The sequence below is a fragment of the Acomys minous genome (assembly GCF_964271855.1).
Source record: "Acomys minous genome assembly, chromosome: 16".
NCBI classification, from domain to species: domain Eukaryota; kingdom Metazoa; phylum Chordata; class Mammalia; order Rodentia; family Muridae; genus Acomys; species Acomys minous.
Genome location: NC_140498.1, coordinates 64,494,576 through 64,510,245, shown reverse-complemented (window position 1 = coordinate 64,510,245; position 15,670 = coordinate 64,494,576). Strand labels below are relative to the sequence as shown.

Below are 15,670 nucleotides of genomic sequence, written 5' to 3'. Positions count from 1 at the left end.
TTACACACAGTGGTACACTTACACACACACACACACACACACACAAAGAGTAAATAATTTTTTAATTTACAAAACTCAGTAACTAATACAGAATCTTAAGAAGCTAGGGGAAGCTCGTGCCACTCAAGACAAGGAACCCCTTTTTAAGTCCAAGAAGCCTAGGGAGCGTTCAAGATTAGAGTTTGGGGTCCAAGCTATCTCGGCCAGACCCAGAAAGGGAAAGTGCTGTGGATCCCCAATTTCATCAGGCCTAGAGAACATTGAGTGATGCCCCTCTTCTCTATGAATCAAATAGTAAGCAATTTTATTTCCAAAGGGATGATAAAAAAAAAAAAAAAAAAAAAAAAAAACAGGAGGCAGCTGTGTGGGGAGAGTAGGCAGGGCCCGGCACTCAGCTCTTCTGTTCAAGGTACCTTGCGTCTGCACGCCAGCAGATGAAATAACACATTTGTGTATGAAAAGAAGAGACTCAGAACAAAGGACAGAGAACAGTGTATCCCACTCCCAGTGGCCTTGGTGATGCTTGACATTTCTGGGAAATGAATTTAGCATGAAACCCAACAATTCAAAGCCTCGTGCCAAACAATCCGAATAGAACCGGTGAGAGGGGCAACCACGTGGTGATGAGGCGCTTCCTGAAATAATCATCCTTTGCCGCTGTTGTTCCCCAGGAGGAGAGGGAGGACAAGTTGTTAAGTAGGATGGAGGTTGCCTGTTGAGCAAATGTGGGTAGAAGGACAGTTGTTTGTTATGTTTATTATGGTTCCCAGTCCACAAGCTCACAGAGCCAGCCCATCCTTCCTCGAATCTCATGAGGACTGGACCATGGATGAAGAGGCAGTAACCCCAATGACTAAGTGACACCCCACCATTTCCTCCTGTTTGGAGATTTAGAACTGACTTAGCTTTTCATCAAGGCCTTCAGTTGATAAGGGAACGATCCACCATTGCCCATGTCAGAGAAGCACCCTTCCAGCCGAGTATTGGGATCTGAGTGGTCCCTCACCTCCATCTCACCTGCCACCTCTGACACAGCCTTGGTAAGGTGATGCACTGGCTAACGTTAGCTGTTAAACTGACAGAATCCTGGATCATCCCGCCGATGGGCCGTTGATGTGGGGGAATTATCTTGCATTTATATCCTGTTAATTCCAATGGGAAAACCCACCTTAATTGCTGGCAGGACCACTTTCGGAGTGGAGATCCTGAGCTGTATGAGATGGGGAAAGGGAGCTGAGCAGCAGCCTGCCCTCATCCCTTCCTGCTTCCTGAGTGTGGGTGCTATACGGCCAGCTGCTTCAGGCTACTGCTTTCTACTTGGACTTCTTCACCATGATGGACCATGTACCCTCAAACTGTGAGCCAGATTCAACCCTTCCTCCCTTAAGTTGCTTTGGCCCCTGGGATGGGAGTAGGATCAGGTAGCTACTGTCCTGAGCTGAGATCTCAGCTCATCCTCTCACTCATCACATGACCCCAAGCAAATCCATTTCTCTGAGCCCTGGCAAAATGCAATTTGGGGGGTGGAGGGGGGATGGGAGAGTTTATTTTAGATCACAACTCCAGGTTGCAGTCCATCGCTGTGGGAAAGTCGAGGTAGCTTGCAAGCAGCTGGTTACATCCCATCCACAGTCAAGAGTAAAGAGATATAAATGAAAGCGTGCATGCCTAGCACCCAGCTAGCTTTCTTTATTCTAATACATTCTAGGGCCCAAAACCAGGGCCACTCACTTTCAGGTTGGATCTTTCCATATAAACTAAGACAATCAAGATAGTCCCCTACGATGGCCAACCTGATCTAGACCGAAGCTCATTGAGATTTCTTCCCCATGTTTTCTTTGGAAGATGGGGAACTCAGAGGTCTTAAAATACATCATGTTTAAAGGCATGGCTGGCCCCAGGACAGCGGTGTACACCTATAAGCCCACTACTGGGAAGGCAGAGGGAGAAGAATCAATAGTTAAAGGGTAACCTAGGTTACATAGTAAGCCTACAGCCTCAGCTACATACTAAGACCTTGTCTCAAAAAAAAAATTACAAACTGGGCTTGATGGCACACGCCTTTAATCCCAGCACTTGAGAGGCAGAGGCAGGCAGATCACTGTGAGTTTGAGGCTAGCCTGGTCTACAAAGCGATTCCAGGACAGCCAAGGCTACACAGAGAAACCCTGTCTCAAAAAAAAAAATTACAAATCAAGAAGGAAAAAAGAAAGAGAGGGAAAACAAAAATATAAAAGGGGAGAAAAGAAAAAAATAGGAAAGAGGGCCAGGGAGATGGCTCAGTGAGTAATGGGTCCCTAGCACCCATGTTAAGAGTCAAACATGGCTACATACACACCTGTAATGCCAACACCATGGGGATTCCAGATTGTGCCAAGCCTACAGAACAATCACAGGAATCTCATTAGGACTGAGACCTCCAACCTACCTCCCCTAGAGGTCTTCCATGGCCCTGCTGGCTTCCAATCTCCAGAGCAGTGAGAGATTACATTTCTGCTGTTTAAACCACCCAGTTTGTGATAGCTTGTGACAGTAACCCCAGGAAAAGAATCAGGGAGGCTATTTTCATCTCACCCTCAGCACCCTTAGTACCCTGGGTCTCTCATTAACATTGACAACCAGCAGCAGAGGTTGACACATATGGCTGGTGGCCAGTCACTGCAGCACGACCCTTGAAGATGGTTAGCTAAACTCGTACCTGTTGCATTTCTACAACTTTTTTCCACCTGTCACAGCCAACAGTCGCTTTTCCTGGGCCTCTAACATTTTGCTTCAGTTTTAGAAGCACGGTAGCCCAGTAGAGACGGTGACACACGCCTTGTCATTCCAGCTCTCAGAAGGCTAAGGCATGGGCTGGTGGGATGGCTCAAGGGATAAGGCAGCTTGCCGACGCAGAGCCTGGTGACCTGAGTCTGATTTCCAGTACCAGATAGATAAGCCAGGCGTGTTGGTGCTCACCTGTAAGCCGAGTGCTTGGGACATAGGAGCGGACGAATGAGAAGTTCAAGGTCTCATGGTGATCCTGAATACTGGAGACTCTGCCTCAAGAAGAAAAGGAGGAGAAAGAGGAGGGAAGGAAGGAGGGAGGGAGGGAGAGAGAGAGAGAGAGAGAGAGAGAGAGAGAGAGAGAGAGAGAGAGGGAGGGAGGAAAATAGTATGGAGCCAACTTCACCATGTATGTCAGCACAGTGTCCTCTACCCATTGTCCACTGTCACGATAAGAGTGCCTCCTGCCACACTGCAATTCGTTGGCATCTTTTTTAAAAATCTACTTTTTTGGGGGGTTCTTGTGCCTTACTTCCTTTCTCTACCCCAATCACTTCCAACACCCCCAACACCAGGTAGGAGAGAAAGGCTAGCGGGGAGAAGGGGCAGCATATGTCTCTTTAGACTACTTCCTGCTGGCTAGGGTTGTCAGGTTCCTTGGGGGCAACCCAGTCTTCAGTTCAGGAGATCTTCAACTTCTCATCAAACAGCAAACTGGAGCGTGCAGGGGGGGGGGTGCAGCAGTGGCGGGAGCAGAAGTAGCCTTCTTCTTCCTCGGATTCCCAAGCCCCTCTCTGGGCTATTTATTCTCACCCTGAGTCCCCCAGAACTAAACTATCTGCAGCTGGCAAAGATCTTGTCCCCCCTCAGAGCCCACACAGGGCAGATAGTCAGCTGCTGTGGACAATCTAAAGCAGCCCCATATCCCACATCTGAATTTAAAACAAAACCATGTTTACATAACATAACTGAGGTTTTTTTTCCCCAAAGGAGCTAGTAGGTACAAAGTCCCACTTCTTTTTTTAAATTTAATTTAATTTTATTTTATTTTATTATTTATACATTGCTCTGCTCAATGTGTACCTGCATGTACAGCTGCAGGCCAGAAGAGGGCACCAGATCTCATTATAGATGGTTGTGAACCACCATGTGGTTGCTGGGAATTGAACTCAGGACCTCTGGAAGAGCAGCCAGTGCTCTTAACCTCTGAGCCATCTCTCCAGCCCCATAAATGAGTTTTTTAAAAAAGAAACCAAAACTTCCACTACAGTAATTAACCCTGCTTGTCCTATATACTATGATTTGTGCCTCATCTGCATGTATTCAGTGGAACTCATAAGTGCGTACAACCAGACTGAAAAGAGCTAAGATACTCTAAAAAGAGAAACTTGTGTCAGATCTCCTGATAGACAGAGATGGATCATTAAGGACCAAGACCACACAGTGAGCAGAAATGCCTAATTGTGTCACCTTATATCCTGAATTTAAACCTAAACTTTACTCAGGGATGCAAAGACGGGCTTGGGGTGCAGATACTGGACTTTCTGCCTCTCTTCCCATTGTGTCTACATTGAATAAATCTTCTCCCTCTACTTGTCATTATCCCTTATCTCCTTGATCAGCATCTTGAGAAAGGTGGCTGAGGCCAGCTTGCTAGTGCTTCTGGAGCCCATGTGTTGACCCTAATACTCTTGTAAAACCTACCCTCAAAGGAGCCAAAGTGAGGCCAGAGTGAGATCCAGGCACTGGATGAAGTAAGCAAGACCCAGCTCCCATCCATCTGGGGAAACTCAGCTTTCTAGTTTGTTCACACACACACACACACACACACACACACACACACACACACACACACCTCACTTCACAGGGGCTAACTGATAGTTTACTCTGGAGCCAAATATGAGTGACCATGACAGAGGAAGATGGTTGTCTGGAATCCCTGCTCGCCCCTGCCCAAGCCAAGAAACCCCATCTGCTCTCCTTCACTCAACCCCACCCGAGTGGAGAAAACTCCAGGCTAGGATGTCATCACGCCTCCATGTTTCCCTCAGCCTACCCAAGAGTACCCGATCAGGGCCTCGGTTTTGACCATATATGGGCCCAATTCCAACTTCTAAATGATACATCACCACCAAAGCTCCACGTCATTGACCTCCACATGCCCAGAGCCGCCTTTCAATAAACCTTTTAGTGTATTGCGTGATCTGCCTTGAATTGGTTTATTGTGTAAGTAGAGAAACCTATTGGAACACAGACTCTGGTTACCCCAAATTCCAAGTATCGACCTGATGACCCTTTATATGAACAGAATAAAGGAAGTCATAAGCCAAGGCAACTCTCTTGCTGTTTTGGTTTTGTGGTGTTTATTTGGGTTTTTTTGTTTTTTGTTTTTTGTTTTTTGTTTTTCCAAGACAGGATCTCACTATGTAGCCTGGCTGTCCTTGAACTCACTATGTAGATTAGGCTGACCTCAAACTCACAGAGTTCTGCCTGCTTTACATGCTGGGATTAAAGGTACACATTATACACCTGGATTATCAAAGCATTTTCAAATACATTGGTAGGAACAGCAGATAAGTGCAAAATACCTGAATACCCAATAAAGTTAGGTCCTTCTTCTTCCTCTTCCTCTTCCTCTTCCTCTTCTTCTTCATTTATTTATTTATTATTATGTATACAGAGCTCTGTCTGCATATACACCTGTAGGCCAGAAGAGGGCATCAGATCACATTATAGACAGCTGTGAGCCACCCTGTGGTTGCTAGGAATTGAACTCAGGGTCTTTAGGAGAGCAGTCAATGCTCTTAACCTCTGAGCCATCTCTCCAGCCCGGAGTACTCACTCTTTAACTGCTGAGCCATCTCTCCAGGCCCCAAATCAGTCTCTGGTTTTTTGTTTTTGTGGTGCTGGGCATGGAGCCCAGGGCCTTATACATGTAAGGCAAGATGTCTACCACTGTTCTGGACAGCAGCCCTTTGTGTAACTTTTAACGTCTCCCTTTTAACTAAGAATTAGCTCGGAGGTAGTAGCGTAAATCACACTGATGAAAATCAATAGAGAGTAAATTAAACATAAAGCTGAATTCATCCTGATCGTGTTCTTTGTTGCCTTTGGCTAATTTGATGACAAAGCAACTATTTTAATCTTCTAGGCGTAGAGTTTTTGTTGCCGGACTCCTTGAGAGGAGGGGGTAATTACACAGCCCATTTATCAAAAAGATTAAAGAAACGAGAGGGTGAGAATTGGTTTACAAGCATTCTAAGAATTACAGCAATATGACAAGGAGGAATCCAGAGAATTTCTCAAATTACATGGTTTCTCCTCCCCTCCTAGGCACAAATCAATAGATAGGACCAAAGCAGATTAAAAGGCGGCCAGGGGTCCAGAATCTACTTGTGCTCTGTCCTGGAATGGGAGCCTCCTCGTCTAAGGAGCTGGCCAGTTGCAGGGAAAACACTTGTTTTTCTGCAACTGTGTTACCATGGATACAGCATCCGGTCCTCAGCATCTCAATGAAAGAGCCTGGCTTCCTAGATTTTGTGTGTGTGTGTGTGTGTGTGCATATCATAATTTAGAATGTGTTTGGTTTTCATTTGCAGCCCAGGCTGCCAGCCCATCTTCTCCCCCCACCCCCACCCCCCACAAGATTCTGCAAAGTTCAACCGTAGCGAACATGAATAAATTGTCTTCTCAGCTCCCGCTGCCCCTTGGGAAGATGTATTTCAGGGTGTTGGGAGGATCAAAGGATTTCCTGGTTGGGGGTTCTCAAGAGTCACCCTTAGAGTCAGAGCAGACCAAGTGTGACAGCCTGTGGTCCTCTGAACAAACCGGCCACCATCCTCGTCAAATTCTTGCCCGTGAGAGTCCGTCTGGCCTGTGGAGTTAACTTCCCCTCAGAGGAGGTGGAGGTGAGGAGGGCGGCAGGACCCTCTCCTGAGTCTCCCCTAGCCACTTCTGTACAGTGTACTTTACTGTGCTTGCTTCAGGGCTCTGTGGTCTCGGGGAGGGCAAGAGTATGAAGCTAGAGGAAGGAGATTGAAGGGGGCTCTCCGAAGCCACAGGGAACCCTCGAGCATGCTGGGTAAAGACTTGGCAGTGTGGCTGCTTTCGAGTCACCCACACCGCTGTCGGTAAGTAACCCTTCACCCCACACTCTGTGAGCAAGCCCAAAGGCAGCTCTGCTGCAATCGTACTTCAGTGTGTTCTGGAGACCTCGTGAGCAGGGGGCAGACCTTGTTGTTTAAGTCTCGACAGGAACAGAATCCTTGAAATAGCAGGGTTATCTAGGAGGCTTCTGGAAAATGCCCACTTGTGGTCGTCCGTGTATAGGGTTTTACAGACAGTTCCCTGAAGCGCACACCTTGCCTGACGCACCCGAGCAGAGACCAGAGCCTGCGTGCGGTTCCACAAGGTCTGGGGACAGGCGGCCCGTTGGTCGTGGCTTCCACATTTGCAATGTGTGGCGGCCAGGGATTTACCACCTCTGCCAATCATGGGTCCATCCTTAATTAACCGGATCACTTTGCATAGACTGAAGTCAGGGAGACACTGCGCGAGGCCTTAGAAGGAAGGAGGGGCTTATTTGAGAGGGGTGGGGGTGGGGGAGCAGCTTCTCTTTAAAGCTGGGAAAAGAGCTTTCAAGGGTGATGATAAGAGTTAGGGAGAGAGAGGGCTGGAGAGATGGCTTAGAGGCTAAGAGCACTGAGTGCTCTTTCAGAGGTCCTGAGTTCAATTCCCAGCACCTACAATTATCTGTATAATGTAATATGGCATGCAGGTGTTCATGCAGGCAGAGCACTGCATACATCATAAATAGATAAATAAATAAATAAATAAATAAATAAATAAATAAATAAATAAATTTTTAAAAAAGAGAAAGAGAGTTAGGGAGAGAGACAGAGAGAAACGTGTCCTGAGGGGCAGGCATATGAAGGTCAGAGGAGGCTCCTTGGACAGCAACCTGCAGAACATTCTCCCAAGCAGCCCTCCTGAACAGTTCCAGACCAAACCTCAGAGCAAAGGAAGAGCTGACCTTTTTATCATCTTCCTTGGGTAGTGGGGAAGTTTTATATCAGGTGATTCAGTGCAACACAGTATACACCACAAAGAGCATGGGGAAAGCCAGGTACTGGTTAGGACCGTAAATGTTTGGGGGCTTCGGGTAGCCGTCGGACAGACAGCCGCTTAACTCTGTCCCGGGGATGGTTGCAGGGAGGCGTGGCCTGTTCTCTTTAGGCTTTAGCTTTCAATCAAGGACCATATATGGGCTGGATCTAAGTACATCTAAGGTACACAGATGTACCTGATGGGCAGCTTGGTCTTCATGTGGGTCCCCTAGTAAGGGGAGCTGGGGCTCTCTCTGACAAGGACTTTCTGGTATGATCACTTCCCCCTGTTGAGCTGCCTTGCCAGGCCACCATGGTAGAGTGGCCGGTGTGACTTAATGTGCTGTGTCGGAGAGTGTTGGGAGGAATATAGAATCTCCTTTTCTGAGGAGGAAGAGAGGGGGAATACAGAAGAGGGAGGGAGGGTAGGACCAGGAGGAGAGGATGTAAAGTGAATAAATAAATAAATAAATAAAATAATCTTTTAAAAGATGCAGGCTTGGTGATCCAACCACTGCAAAGAACAACAGGCTCCCTGCTCCTGGGTGAGCCTCGACCTCTGACAGCTGAGCAGACAGGGCCTGGAGTTCACAGCAAAGTCAGGGCTCAGACACAGATGAGTCTGATAGGTCCGTGAGTTCTGGAATCTTCTAGAACCTCAGCCACCTTATCTCTCAGGTCAACCAGGGGATAATTGTGAAAAAGCCAAATAGGCAGCATCAACTTTGAGGATATGAAAGGACCAGTGGCTGAGTCCTCAGGTTCCAAGGAGTGTAAGAGAGAGGGGTAACCAGGATGCTGGACCAAGATGCTAGAACGGAGAGTTGATAACACAAATGCCTATACAACAAAGAGCTTGGGGCTGTGAGTGTGGCTTACCTGGTATTGCCTGGCAGGCAGAAGGCTTTGGGTGTAGTGGTACACACCAATAATCCCATCATTCAGGAAAAGGAGGAAGGAAGATCATATGCTTTAAAAAAAAAAAAAAGACCTTGTGCCAAGAGTGGTGTCACATGCCTATAGTCTCAGCACTTGACAGTTGAGGGGCTGAAGAAGGTAGGTTGGGAGGAAGGAAGGAAAGGAGAGAGGGAGGGAGGAAGCAATTCAGGCCAGCCGACTTATTTTTGACAGATATGTCAAGGCCCCATTGCCTTTGCAGAATCCACAGCCACACGCTATTAATAATACGTCGGTGCCTTTTACAGTTGGGCCTTAGGATTTTCTTGATCAGGGCATTTGGAAAAAAAAATTTTAAATAGCAGAATTCAGAAGCTAATTAGGCCATTATTCTTCAAAGATTTAATTTGCTTTGATGGGCTAATCTATAATCATATTTTCAAACAGCTTCTATTTAATTACTGCACAAAATGAATGAGGTTCTGGGGCAATTTGTGTCTGATAAACTCACTGCCATGGCCTGACTGTTTGTGTGCGCCCCCAGAGTCGCAGAAGGAAACTGAGTCCTCTAAGATGGTAGCTTGAAGACGTAAGGACCTACACCAAAGCACTTGGGAGATCAAGGCAGGAAAATCCATACATAGTTCAAGGCTAGTTTGGGCTATATACAAGGCTGAGAGGGGGATGGGGTGGAGGGAGGGATCTGGTTCAGTGGATAGGGTGCTTGCTGACCAAGCCTGGGTGCCTGAGTTTAGATCGTGTGCATCCCTATAAAAAGCCAGGAGTGGTAACACATGCTTATGTAACCCCAAAGCCGGGGAGACAGGAGGATCCTACGGGCTCTCTAGTCTAATGGAGTGGCAAGCTCCGAGTGAAAGACTCTGCCTCAAAAAATAGTGTAGAAAGCAGTAGAAGTTTGACATTGGCCTCTCACCTACACATACACACAAAGGAGAAAGGGAGAGGTGAGAGGGGGGGGGTGGAGTAGAAAGTAGAAAGGAAGAATAGAGAAGAAGAGAGGGGAAGAGAAAGGAGAGTAAAAAAGGGGAGGGGAGGGGAAGGGACAGAGGAGGAGAGGGGAGGGGAACGGAGAGGGGAGAAAGAACTTGGCTTTGGGAAGAGATTAGCTCATAAGGGTAGAGCCTCATGAACAGGATTAGTGTCCTTGCAAAAGGTGCCTTCAGAGCCTCATCCATCATAGGAGCATATAATGGTAGCTGGGGTGGGGGGGGTGGGGGGCGGGGAATACAGGTTTACACCACAGCCAGCAACCCTGGAAGTGCCTTTCCCCCTTTAGGGAACTTCACTTGGGTAAAACCAGTGTTTTGTTGGGGTGTTTTGTTTGTTTGTTTGTTTGTTTGTTTGTGTTTGTGTTTGTGTTTGTTTTTCAAGACAGGGTCTCTCTGTGATAGCCTTGGGTGTCCTGGACTCACTTTGTAGACCAGGCTGGCCTCAAACTCACAAGGATTCACCTGCCTCTGCCTCCCAAGTGCTGGGATTAAAGGCGTGTGCCACCACACCCAGCAAGCCAGTGTCTTAATTGGGATTCCTATTGCTGTGATAAAACACCAGGACCAAAAACAACTTGGGAAGAAAGGAGTTTGCTTCAGCTTTCAACCCTCCATCACTGAAGGAAGTCAAGACAAGAACTCAAGGCAGGGACCCGAAGGCAGGAACCGATGCAGAGGCCATGGAGGAGTGCTGCTTACTGGCTTGCTCCACATGGTTTGCTCAGCCTGCTTTCTTTACACCATCCAGGATCATCTGCCTAGGAGTGGCATCACCCACCCTCAGTGAGCTGGGCCCACCCACACCAATTAATCAAGAAAATACACAGCATACCTACTGACAGGCAAATCTTATGGGGACATTTTCTCAACTAAGATTCCTTCTTCCGCCGGGCGTGGTGGCGCACGCCTTTAATCCCAGCACTCGGGAGGCAGAGTTGGGCGGATCGCTGTGAGTTCGAGGCCAGCCTGGTCTACAAAGTGAGTCCAGAACAGCCAAGGCTACAAAGAGACCCTGACTCGAAAAACCAAAAAAAAAAAAAAAGATTCCTTCTTCCCAGGAATTCCAGTTTGCGTCAACTTGACATAAAGCTAACCGGCACAGCCAGATCCCAGGCCGTACTGCAGAAAAGAATTTCCCAAGCAAGCCAGAGCAAGGCGATGCTTGTGGATTTATTAAGATGAAGGATGAGTATGAACTTCAGTGGGTTTTTTAAAGGCTTATTTTTCTTTAATTTTCAATTGCACGTATGTATGAGGCCGGTATGCATGTATGTGTGCATGTGAGTGCAAGTGCCTCTGGAGACCCAAATAGGTCATCAGATACCCTGGAGCTGGAGTGACTGGTAGTTGTGAGCCATCCAATATATGGGTGCTAGAAATCGAACCCAGGCTCTCTATGAGAGAGGCACGTGATCTAAACCACCAAACCATCTCCCCAGCACCCAAACTCTAAATGAAAGTGCAAGCATGAGAGAAAGGAGATCTTGGAAAATCTCCACACGAAGCCTGGGTGAAGGCGCCTAGGAGAGGCAGTTGTTTGTAGCCATCCTAATAGCTGCATATGTGGTCCTGGGTCCTTCTAAGTCAAGGGCCGCAAAGGATGTCACTTACAACAAGGCCTGAAGATGAAGCAAAGCTCCTCATTTAATAAACGTTTTTTTTAAATGAAGTAAAAATATTATGACATAACCCAGTTTATTAATTTCTGTCAAGGCATTTCTCCCCTGGAATGGAATGTGAAAGTAGTCTGACAAGGTATGAGACTCTAAATGAGCATAGTGTGGTTTTTGTTGTTTTTGTTTTTGTTTTTTCAAGACAAGGTTTCTCTGTGTAGCCTTGCCTGTCCTGGACTCACTCCGTAGAGCAGGCTGACCTCAGACTCACAGAGATCTGCCTGCCTTTGCCTCCCACAGTGCTGGGATTACAAGTGTGCACCACTGTGCCCAGCTGCATAGTGTGTATTTTAAAGATCCTTTCCTGAGGTGCCTTTAGGAAGATAAACATTATCCCTGTAGGCCACTTAGATGTCATTGGTCAAGTTTTTCATTGTTGGTCTTTACATTTTTTTTTTTTAATTTATGGTAGGGGGTGCATTGGTGAGGGGGGGGGAGGTCAGAGGACAACTTTCTAGAGTGCACGATGTGGGTCCAGGGAATCGAATCCAGGCTGTCTGACTTGGCGACAGAGGTCTTTACTCACCGAGCCATCTCACCAGCCTGTCCTTATTTTTTTTGAGACAGAGGCTCTCACAGAACTCACCATGTAGACCAGGCTGGCCTCCAACTCACAGAGCTCTGCCTGCCTTTCTACCCCTTGAGCCTGGCTTTTATGTGGATGCTAGAGATTGAATTCTGGTCCTTGGGTTTACGTGGTAAGCAGCCTACTGACTAAGCTTTCTCCCCAGCCTCGGTGTGCTTTTTAAAGACAAGGTCTCACTCGATAGCCCAGTCTGGTCACAAATTGTGATCTTCCTGCCCTATGCAGTGCTGGGATGTCAAGGCGGGTGCCACCACATCCAACTGATCAGTGATATAATCGGTTTGATGCAGTGAACCAAGCAGCAAATAAAACTCACTAGACGTCGGTGTATGGGACTCACGGGCTGGAATTTTTTTCCCCTCTTCTGACCAGAGAGAAGTTATGACATGAAATACAGGCCTTGGGTAACCAGTTAGAAGCACTTATTAATGAGGGAGGTGGTCCAGGAGGAGATGGCGGAGAGGATGGCAACAAAGGCAAGAGAATGGACCTGGGGTACCCGGTTGTCCCAGTTTATCGTTAAAAAGAGACCCTGCATTCTCCACAGTTGTGGGGAGAAGGGGGACTGACTCTGACCTGAGCTCTGGAGCCCCCTATTTGACCACTTCCCCTGGGTGGGGAGGCCTGGTGGCACTCAGAGGAAGGGGAAGCTGGCTATCTGGATGAGATCTGATAGGCTGTGGTCATATGGTGGGGGATGAGGTCCCCTTTTGTCACAGGCCTGGGGGGGGGGGGATAGGATGAAAGAGGGAGGGAGGGGGAAAGGGGAAGGTACAACTGAGGGGGATAACAATCAGCATGTAATCTGAATAAATTATTTAAATTTAAAAAAAGAGACCTTGCCCAAGAGGCTACATCATGAGTCAGAGGTTAAGGGCGATTACTGTGCAAACATGAGGAGGACCTGAGTTCTGAACAACAGCATCCACATAAAAAAAAAAAAAAGATGGGATTGCTCTCAGGAGGCAGAGGCAGTCGGAGGCCAGCCTGGTCTACTTAGCAGGTTCCAGGTCAGCCAACGCTACGCTACTATTGAGAGACTCTGACTCACTCACATCCTCGCTCAAACTCCACATAGATACATATCATTTAAAAATTAAAAACGTGATGTAATATGGTTTTATTTTTCAATAAAAAAAAGAAAAAGAAAAAAATTAAAAACGTCCAGCATTAAGGACCACTGAGATGCTTGCCACCGAGCCTGAGTTTGGTCCCTGGGACCCATATTGTAGAAGAAGAAGAAGAAAACCAATTCTCTTAAGTTGTCCTGTAACCCTTCTCGTGTCACACCACAAAACAAACAAACGAAAGAACAAATAAATAAATGCAATTTAATTTTTTTAATTAAATAAAATAATTCTAAGTCCCGGGGTGGCTAGGAAACCCCGTAGTGCCTAGTAATAGAGAAAGGGATTCCCCAGATGGATTTCTTTTAAAATGTAAACCCCCACCCCCACCCCCACCCAAGCCCTCATTTACAGCTGTAGCAGAAGATGTGGGGGAAGGGTGAGAAGACACTGAGCTGCAGCAGGAAGGTAGGGAGAGATCTTGCCACCTATCTGGGGGACGCAGGGTCGGGCGGGGTTGGGGGTGGAATCGAGGCTCTGATGGACAAGATCTGAGAGGCAGAGAGAGCGTGGGAGAGTGTCACGCAGGAGCACGCAGAGCGCAGAGGAGCTCCTGGGATTGCAGTGAGGAGGGGCACGTGGGGGCAGAGACGCCAGGCAGGAGGCTGCCGCCCGCACACAGGGACCCTTCTGGAAGCTAGAGGAAGCGGAGGCCTGAGCTTCTCCCGGAGTGGAGAGGTGGCAGCAGAACCACTCTGAGATCCGACGTTGGTTTTAGCGAAAAGCAGCGCATCTCTCTTTCCAGGTCTTTCCTGAGGCCAACCCGTTCCTGAGGCTGCAGTCATCTCTGCTTCCTGGTCACTGTGTGAGTGGCTGGCCTGTTTTTCCAGGAAGACCCTCTGGAGATGGGCGGGCATAGTGGTGCACGCCTGTAATCCCAGCGCTCGGGAGGGAGAGACAGGTGGATCGCTGTGAGTTCGAGGCCAGCCTGGTCTTATAAAGCAAGTCCAGGACAGCCAAGGCTACACAGAGAAGCCCTGTCTCAAAAAAGAAGAAGAAGAAGAAGAAGAAGAAGAAGAAGAAGAAGAAGAAGAAGAAGAAGAAGAAGAAGAAGAAGAAGAAGAAGAAGAAGAAGAAGAAGAAGAAGAAGAAGAAGAAGAAGAAGAAGAAAAAGAAGAAAAAGAAAAGACCCTCTAGTGCTCTAGAGTGGCTGGGAAGATGTCTCATGCTGGAGTGAGGAGAAGGTTGGAACTCTGATGCCAGCCACAGGACGAACTTGTCGAGTAAGAGATCTCACAGGCCCTGATGACTTGTCGGTCCCCCAGGCAAAAGAAGCTGCAGCTGAGACAGTGCCGGGTCAGTGATGGGCTGGATCACACCTTGACCAAGACTGCTTAGCAACACACAGCTCTTGCCCTTTGTTTAAACCTAAACCTTGCGTCAGGACCCTGAAGATGGATTTGGGGGTGGGGGAGGGCTTGCAGGGTCTCTTTATTTGTTTACCCTCCCCAATTTGGCTACGTTGAACGACTCTCCCTTTCTTTTCTTTTTCCCCCCCCAGTGTTACTTGTCTGTTTAATTGGTGTATTGAGGACAGGTGGCTGAGCTGAGAGCTTCTTAGGGCTCAGGTTCCGGCCCTAACAACTCTGAAACATCGGAACAGAATAGACACCTAACAGTGGGATTACTGGGGGGTGGGGCGACTTGCAGTAACACATCAGCCTCTAGTTCTTGGGTGCAGCTTTGGGGCGGGGTATGCTTATGAACTAGTGTTTTACTCAGGCGTGGGCTGTGCCTTCAGCTGTTATTGTTATCTTAAAATGAGGGGAGTGTTGGGGGTGGGGAGATGGTTCATCTGGTAAACTGTATGCTCTGACAAGCATGGGGACCTGAACCCCACCCTCTGCAGGCAAGGTGGCATGCCTTTGTAATAACAACTCTGGGGAGCTGGAGATAGGATTCCTGCTGCTAGGCCACAGATCAGCTAAAACAGTGAACTTGAGGTACACACACACACACACACACACACACACACACACACACACAGCAGACATAGAGATATTAGAAAACTTGCCAGGCATGGTGGCGCACGCCTTTAATCCGAGCACTCGGGAGGCAGAGGCAGGTGGATCTCTGTGAGTTCGAAGCCAGCCTGGTCTACAAAGTGAGTCCAGGACAGCCAAGGCTACACAGAGAAACCCTGTCTTGAAAAGAAAAAAAAAAACTACCTCAATACACTGGACATTGATTGTTGGTGAGTTTTAGGGCTCTGGAAAGAAGATACAAATATTTGGGACTCCTGGGCACATGAGTCCAATCCCTGGAGACACATCATTAAAGAGAGAACTGATTCCCACAAGTCTTCCTCCTAGCTACACACAAACATACATACACACATACAGAGACACGCACACAGGCATACACACAGACACACACACGGAGACACACACAGAGACACACACACAAACACAGACATATACACACACAGACATGCACACAGAGACACACACAGAGACATACACACACAGATATATACACACAGACACACACAGAGAGACACACACAG

At 47.7% G+C, this 15,670-nt stretch overlaps 1 long non-coding RNA gene across 1 annotated transcript in view; it reads right to left on the bottom strand.

The window, feature by feature from the left end:
• Positions 1–287: 287 nt before the first annotated feature.
• LOC311586478 overlaps positions 288–15,670 on the bottom strand; it is an 18,319-nt gene continuing 2,936 nt past the window's right edge. Inside the window, exons 2-6 of the long non-coding RNA XR_014775539.1 lie at positions 5,355–5,466; positions 2,959–3,038; positions 2,339–2,379; positions 1,018–1,400; positions 288–712 (exon numbers count right to left, since the gene is read on the bottom strand). This is a non-coding gene — a long non-coding RNA (uncharacterized lncRNA). The remainder of the gene's footprint in view (positions 713–1,017; positions 1,401–2,338; positions 2,380–2,958; positions 3,039–5,354; positions 5,467–15,670) is intronic.